This window comes from Crocuta crocuta, unplaced genomic scaffold (genome assembly GCF_008692635.1).
Source record: "Crocuta crocuta isolate KB4526 unplaced genomic scaffold, BGI_CrCroc_1.0 scaffold11, whole genome shotgun sequence".
Lineage (NCBI taxonomy): Eukaryota > Metazoa > Chordata > Mammalia > Carnivora > Hyaenidae > Crocuta > Crocuta crocuta.
The window spans coordinates 4,789,979-4,795,978 of record NW_027528624.1 but is presented as its reverse complement, the minus strand read 5'-3'; positions in this window follow the sequence as shown (position 1 = coordinate 4,795,978).

Genomic DNA, 6,000 nt, shown 5'->3' with positions numbered 1-6,000 from the left:
TCTCTCTCTCTCTGCCCTTCCCCCTGCTCATGCTCTGTCTCTCTCTCTCTCAAAAATAAATAAACATTTAAAAAATACAAAAAAATAAAGAACTTCCAAGTATTGTGCTGCTGGGAGAATTAAGTGAGGTAATGCTTGTAAGCTCTCCTAGCACAGAGCCAGAGCAGAAGTTGAGTGTTGTACACCAGTAATGTGAGAACATTCCAGGTACAGGGAATGGCATATGCTAAGGCTCGAGGGAGAGGCTGGGTGGCCTGAGGAGGAGGAGGATATACTCAGGCTGCCACAACCATGGGCCACAGACTGCATGGCTCAAACAACAGAAACTAATTGTCTCACAGTTTTGGAGGCTCCAAGTCCAAGATCAGGGTGTTGGCAGAGCTGGGTCCTTCGAGAGGCTGCAGACCTGTTCCAGGCTTATCTGCCTGGTTTGTAGATAGCTGTCTCCCTGCTTTGTCTTCATGTCGCCTCCCTTTAGGTGTGTCTCTGTGCCTGGATTTCCCCTTATTTTTTTATTTTTTAATTTTAGAGGGTGTAAATGGGAAAGATGCGGAGATGGGGAGAGACAGAGAGAGAGAGAGAGAGCGAGAGCGAGAGAGAGCCCCAAGCAGTCTCCACGTTCAGCGTGGAGTCTGAGGCAGAGCTCGATCCCACGCCACTGAGATCATGACCTGAGCTGCAATCAAGAGCCTGATGCTAACCAACTAAGCCACCCACCCAGACACCCGGGAATTTCCCCTTTTTATAAGGACACCAGTCATATTGGATTGGGGCCCATCCTAACAACCTCACTGTAACTTGATTATCCCTGTAAATGTATTCTTTCTGAAAAAGGCCACAATCTGAGGTACTAGGGGCTAGGGCTTCAACATGTCAATTTGAGGGGGCTGAGGGGTGGACAATTCAATGCTTAACTACGAAATTGGTTTCACTGGATCGTAGTGGGAAGGTTGGGGATGGGGTGAGGGACAGTCAGAATGAACAGATAAAACAAAATGACCCTGAAAAGCTAGCTGGAGACCAAATCCTTAAGAGCTTTAAATAATACTCACTGCACATGAATATGTCATCAGTCCTGGGCTGAGGAAATTTGAAGGAAAATAAGGCATGGCCTCTGACCTTAACAGGCTGCAAGTCTGGTGAAGAGAGGCCTTGAAGAAATCATTCAAATAGTGAGCTAGGCATGCACTTTAATAATGGGAATAATCAAATAATAATAATAATTTTCATGGGAAACACAGAGGCAGGAACCTCTCACCCAGTGCTGCCTGGAATGTACCAGAGAGGTTGGGGGAGGACACCCCAAAGTTCTGAAATGACAAAGAGGCCTCAGAGTAGGGTCAGAATTGGGCGGGCCCCCACCTGGAAGGGAAGAGCGGCCTCTGCGTTGAAGCCCTCCCCAGACCTGCTGCAGTCACTGTCAGAATGTACTGGTCTGTGCCCCACCCCTCCCCCGCAGCACCCTGCAAACGGTATCAGATCCACCAACCCACCGGACAGCATCCCAGGAGACCCGAAGGGTGGTCCGGCCGGATCTGGTGGGAGAAGGCGACGTGTATGTGAGAAGATAAAATGTGAGGTCAGAACTGATGGGTCTCGGGAGAAGATCAGATGGAGTGGTAGGAGAGTCCAGAGACAGGAAGCATATTCACTTCCTGAGGCCATGGGTAACAAATCATCACAGAGTTGGGAGGCTTGACATGATAGATATTTATCCTGTCACCATTCTGGAGGCCAGAAGGGTAAAACTGAAGGCTCGGCAGGGTGGGCTCCCTCTGGAGGCTCTGAGGGAAAATCTGTTCCAGGTCGTCTCCTAACTTCTCGTGGTTGCTGGCAATCCTTGGTGTTCCTGGTTTGTAAACACATCAGTTCAACCTCCGCCTCACCTTCACATGGCCTCCCCTCTGTGTCTGTCTTCTGTCTCTTATAAGGACCTCCTTCACTGGAGGGAGGGTCCGCCCTAACCCAGGATGAGCTCGTCTCAGAATCCTTCCCTTAACTACGTTTGCAAAGACCATTTCTAGACAAGCACATTGTCACAGGTACAGGGAGTTAGGACTTAGATGTATCTTTTTAGGGGACATAATTCAACCCATGAGAGGTGGTTTACCTCAAGTCGGGAGAAACAAGGGAGGATTTGGGGGTGTGGAGTTGGTGGCATCTGAGCTGGCCTTGCAGGAAGAGGCAGGATTGGGCCTTTGGAGACGTTCTGGCACAGGGGAAGAGGAGCAAAGGTCCAGAGGCACGAAAGCACCGGCCACATGCACAGGACACCAGCCATGCGGCAGGAGAGCTGAGCGAGACTTTGCATCTGACGGGTCCTTCCTCGCCTCCATCGTGAGCACGGTCCCTGCAGTGAGCCAGCCATGTGACAGAGGTGTTGAACAAAGAATGCCCCTCTCCTCCACTCATTAGGGGCAATTCCAGCAGGGCTGAGTCCTGAGGTGCTTTGCTCCAATTCCCTTACAAATGTGCTCAGTCAAAAGTAACCCAAGAAACCAGCATGACCCAGGCACTAAGCACCACCTTGCACCTCAACTTTACTAGACGTTTTAAGAGTGAAAAGGCAAGGGGCGCCCGGGTGGCTCAGTTGGTTAAGCGTCAACTTCAGCTCAGGTCACGATCTCACAGTTTGTGGGTTCAAGCTGCACATCGGGCTGGTAGATGTGCCGGCTCTCGGCTGTCAGTGCAGGGCCTGCTTCGGGTCCTCTGTCCCCACTCTTCCCCCCCACCCCAGCCCCTCTCCTGCTTGTGCTCATTCTCTCTCTCTCAAAAATAAATAAATAAATTTGAGAAACATTTGCCTCACAGAGAGCTCAGCCTCTAGGATAAGGCCAGCAATGGTAGGAAAGTAACACTCAGAAGAGTTTGGGAGGCTTGGGTTCTCATTTGTCACTGCGTCTCTTCACTAGGAAGGTTTTAGGAACACCAGCCCACTAAGGGGCCCTGCGGTACAGTGATGGAAAGGCAAGGCGTGACCCCATTGTGGGGGCGCGTGCAGGCCAGCCTGAGGGATTTCTGCTGGAGCCACTGGGAAGCTTTTGCCTTAAAAATTAGTGAGGTCGGGGGTGCCTGGGCGGCTCAGTCGGTTGAGTGTCCGATTCAGCTCAGGTCATGATCTAGAGGTTTGTGAGTTTGAGCCCTGCATGGGGCTCTCTGCTGTCAGCGCAGAGCCCTCCTCGGACCCTCCATCCCCCAGGCTCTCTGCCTCTCTCCCCCACGCTCTCTCTCTCTTTCTCAAAAATAAACATTAAAAAAAAATCAGTGATGTCAGTGTTTTGTGTCAGATTAAAGCAAAGCAAAAGATGAACAAATTCTTGATGCGCTTGGGCAGGGTCCACAACTCAGATCGTGTGCCCCCGTTTTTTTCTCCATCAGACTAGATCTAACCAGCTGGAGACACACATTTCTTCTGCCACCAAAAGATAGGGTTCATATAGTCTTCAGAAAGTTGTGTTTGCAAGATGAGCCATCACTCCTAGGTGTTCAGATAATTCTTTTCAACTCATATAGTCATACAGCTGCCAGTCATTTTGTTACCCATTTGTGCTCTTACTGTTAAAAAAAAATTGTTAATTTCTTCTTTAAAACCCACATTGAGTCAGACTGAGTTAACTCTGCCGTGGGCATTTCCATCACTTGACACTGAGGTTCTTAGCAATAGCCAGAGGTGGGACTTTTTGGCAAATGCTGTTTATCCATCTTTGAAATGAGACATTGATTGCAAGCAGATTTAAAAGGAAATTCCTGTAAAAGCATTTTTTTCAATGACAGTCTTTGTGTGTGTGTTTTCTTTTTTAATTCACTTGCCCATATCTTTCTGTAAAATTCTACTTTGGGCTGAATTTTCTCATCATTGTTTTCAGTATTAATTTGTTTTGTTTTTTATTAATGGAAAGTTCAAGGAGAAAAAATCCCTTTGGTAGCCTTTGAGATACAAGAATGTGAAAATATATATATACTTTTTCCAATTCTTTTAAATCTTTGGCCTTATTTTTCTTTTTATCAAAAGCTTTACATTTGAGGGCTGTAGTAGACTCTAAGTAGTGGCTCTCAGCATTGGCTACATGTCAGAACTCCTTAAAGGACTTTAAAAAGTACTGATGCCTGGGGTGCCTGCCTGGCTCAGTGGGCAGAGCATGCGACTCTTGATCTAGGGTTGTGGCTTTGAGCCCCACTTTGGGTGTAGAGATTATTTAAAAATAAAACCTATAAAGGGTGCCTGGGTGGCTCAGTTGGTTAAGTGTCCAACTACAGCTCAGATCACAATCTCATAGTCCATGAGTTCAAGCCCTGTGTCGGGCTCTGTGCTGACAGCTCAAAGCCCAGAGCCTGCTTCAGATTCTGGGTCTCCCTCTCTCTGTGCTTCCTCTGCTCATACTCTGTCTCTCTGTCTCAAAAATAAATGAACATTAAAAAAGTTTAAAAAAATAAAATATCTTCTAAAACAAACAAACAAACAAACAAATAAAATCTTTTAAAAATATACTGATGCCTGAGTCCAAAGACTTCAGAGAAATTGACCTAGGTCCAGCCAGGGGTCTGGGATCATTAAAAGCTCCCCAGGCAGCACTGAGCATTTCTGTCCTAGGGCAAAACCACCCCAATCTCCAAAGTGAAAGAAGGATGCAGAGATCTAGAAATTTCAGAAGGGAAAATCAACTCTTACTGGGGATAGTTCTTCCTATTGAGAAAAATAGTTATACTTATTATTATGTAAACCATACAGCTATGAGAAAGACATGAAAGAACTTTAACTGGAAAGCCTTCATATCCTCCCACACAACTGGTCAAGGATCACTAATATCAGGACACATTGCTTTCTATTTCTCTAGAACAGACTGGTTCCTCACTAACACTTAAGAGTGAGGAATCTCCCTGTCCAGCTTCAGACTAGGTATTTCTTTTCGTGCTTGTGGGCATCAAAGAACAAGAGAGAGACTCTAGGGGACCAGCCATTTTCCTGGCTCTGTGGCCACCTTCTCCCATCACTAGATCTTTTATAGATTCTTACAAAAGTTTTCTATGGGAGGAAGGAGGGATAGACTCTTCTCTGGTCATAATGAGAAAGTGCCTGCCCAGATGCACCACAGAGAAAATCAGACTCAGTACCACATCGGAAAAGTCTTCTCCCTTCCTGTGAAGTCCCCAGACTGGAACATGACTGCTTCCTCCTCCCTCCTGACTCTGGGTTAACACCTGGATGGGCCTAACTAGGGAAGTCACTGCGATTTGATGACACCCCATCACCATTAGTTGCAAAATCAAACCATGCCTGCTTCAGGCTTACAGATGAGAATTCATTGATTCAACATGCCGTGACTGGATGCTCCCATGAGCCAGCCGATGTGGAGAGAATACAGATTTTAGATTTTTTTTAAGTTTATTTATTTTTGAGAGTGAGAGACTATGCACAGGAGATGCAGAGAGAGGGGAGAGAAAAAATCCCAAGCAGGCTCCATGCTGCCAGCACAGAGTGAGATGTGGGGATCGAATCCATGAACTATGAGATCCTGACCTGAGCCGAAACCAAGAGTCAGATGTTTAACCAACTGAGCTACTCAGGCACCCTGAGAATACAGATTTTAATAAGGCACAGCTCCTGCCCTCACAGAGAGACAAAGAAGCAAACCAGTGCATGAGATGCCCCCAGGGTCTGATTAGGAGCTTTGTTTGAGCATCAGGGAGCCTGAAAGTCATAAGAAAGGGTTTTGATCACCATGAAATGTTTATGTAAAATATCTGTGTAATTTTGTACCAGATGAAACAGCTTCACAGAATGGATATCAACAGAGATAAATGTTAGTGACCAATTCATAACATATATGGAGGGTGGGGCTTCAAATTAAACAAGTTTCATCTCTCGACTTAAATTTGTCAGTGGATCAAAAAAAGACCCCCATTCTTCTGTTTAGCAACAGAACATAGGTAGCAGTTGAGGAACAGAATGAGGCTCCCCGGGGAGGGCATCAGAAGACCCTCTGTTTGGATGGTCACACC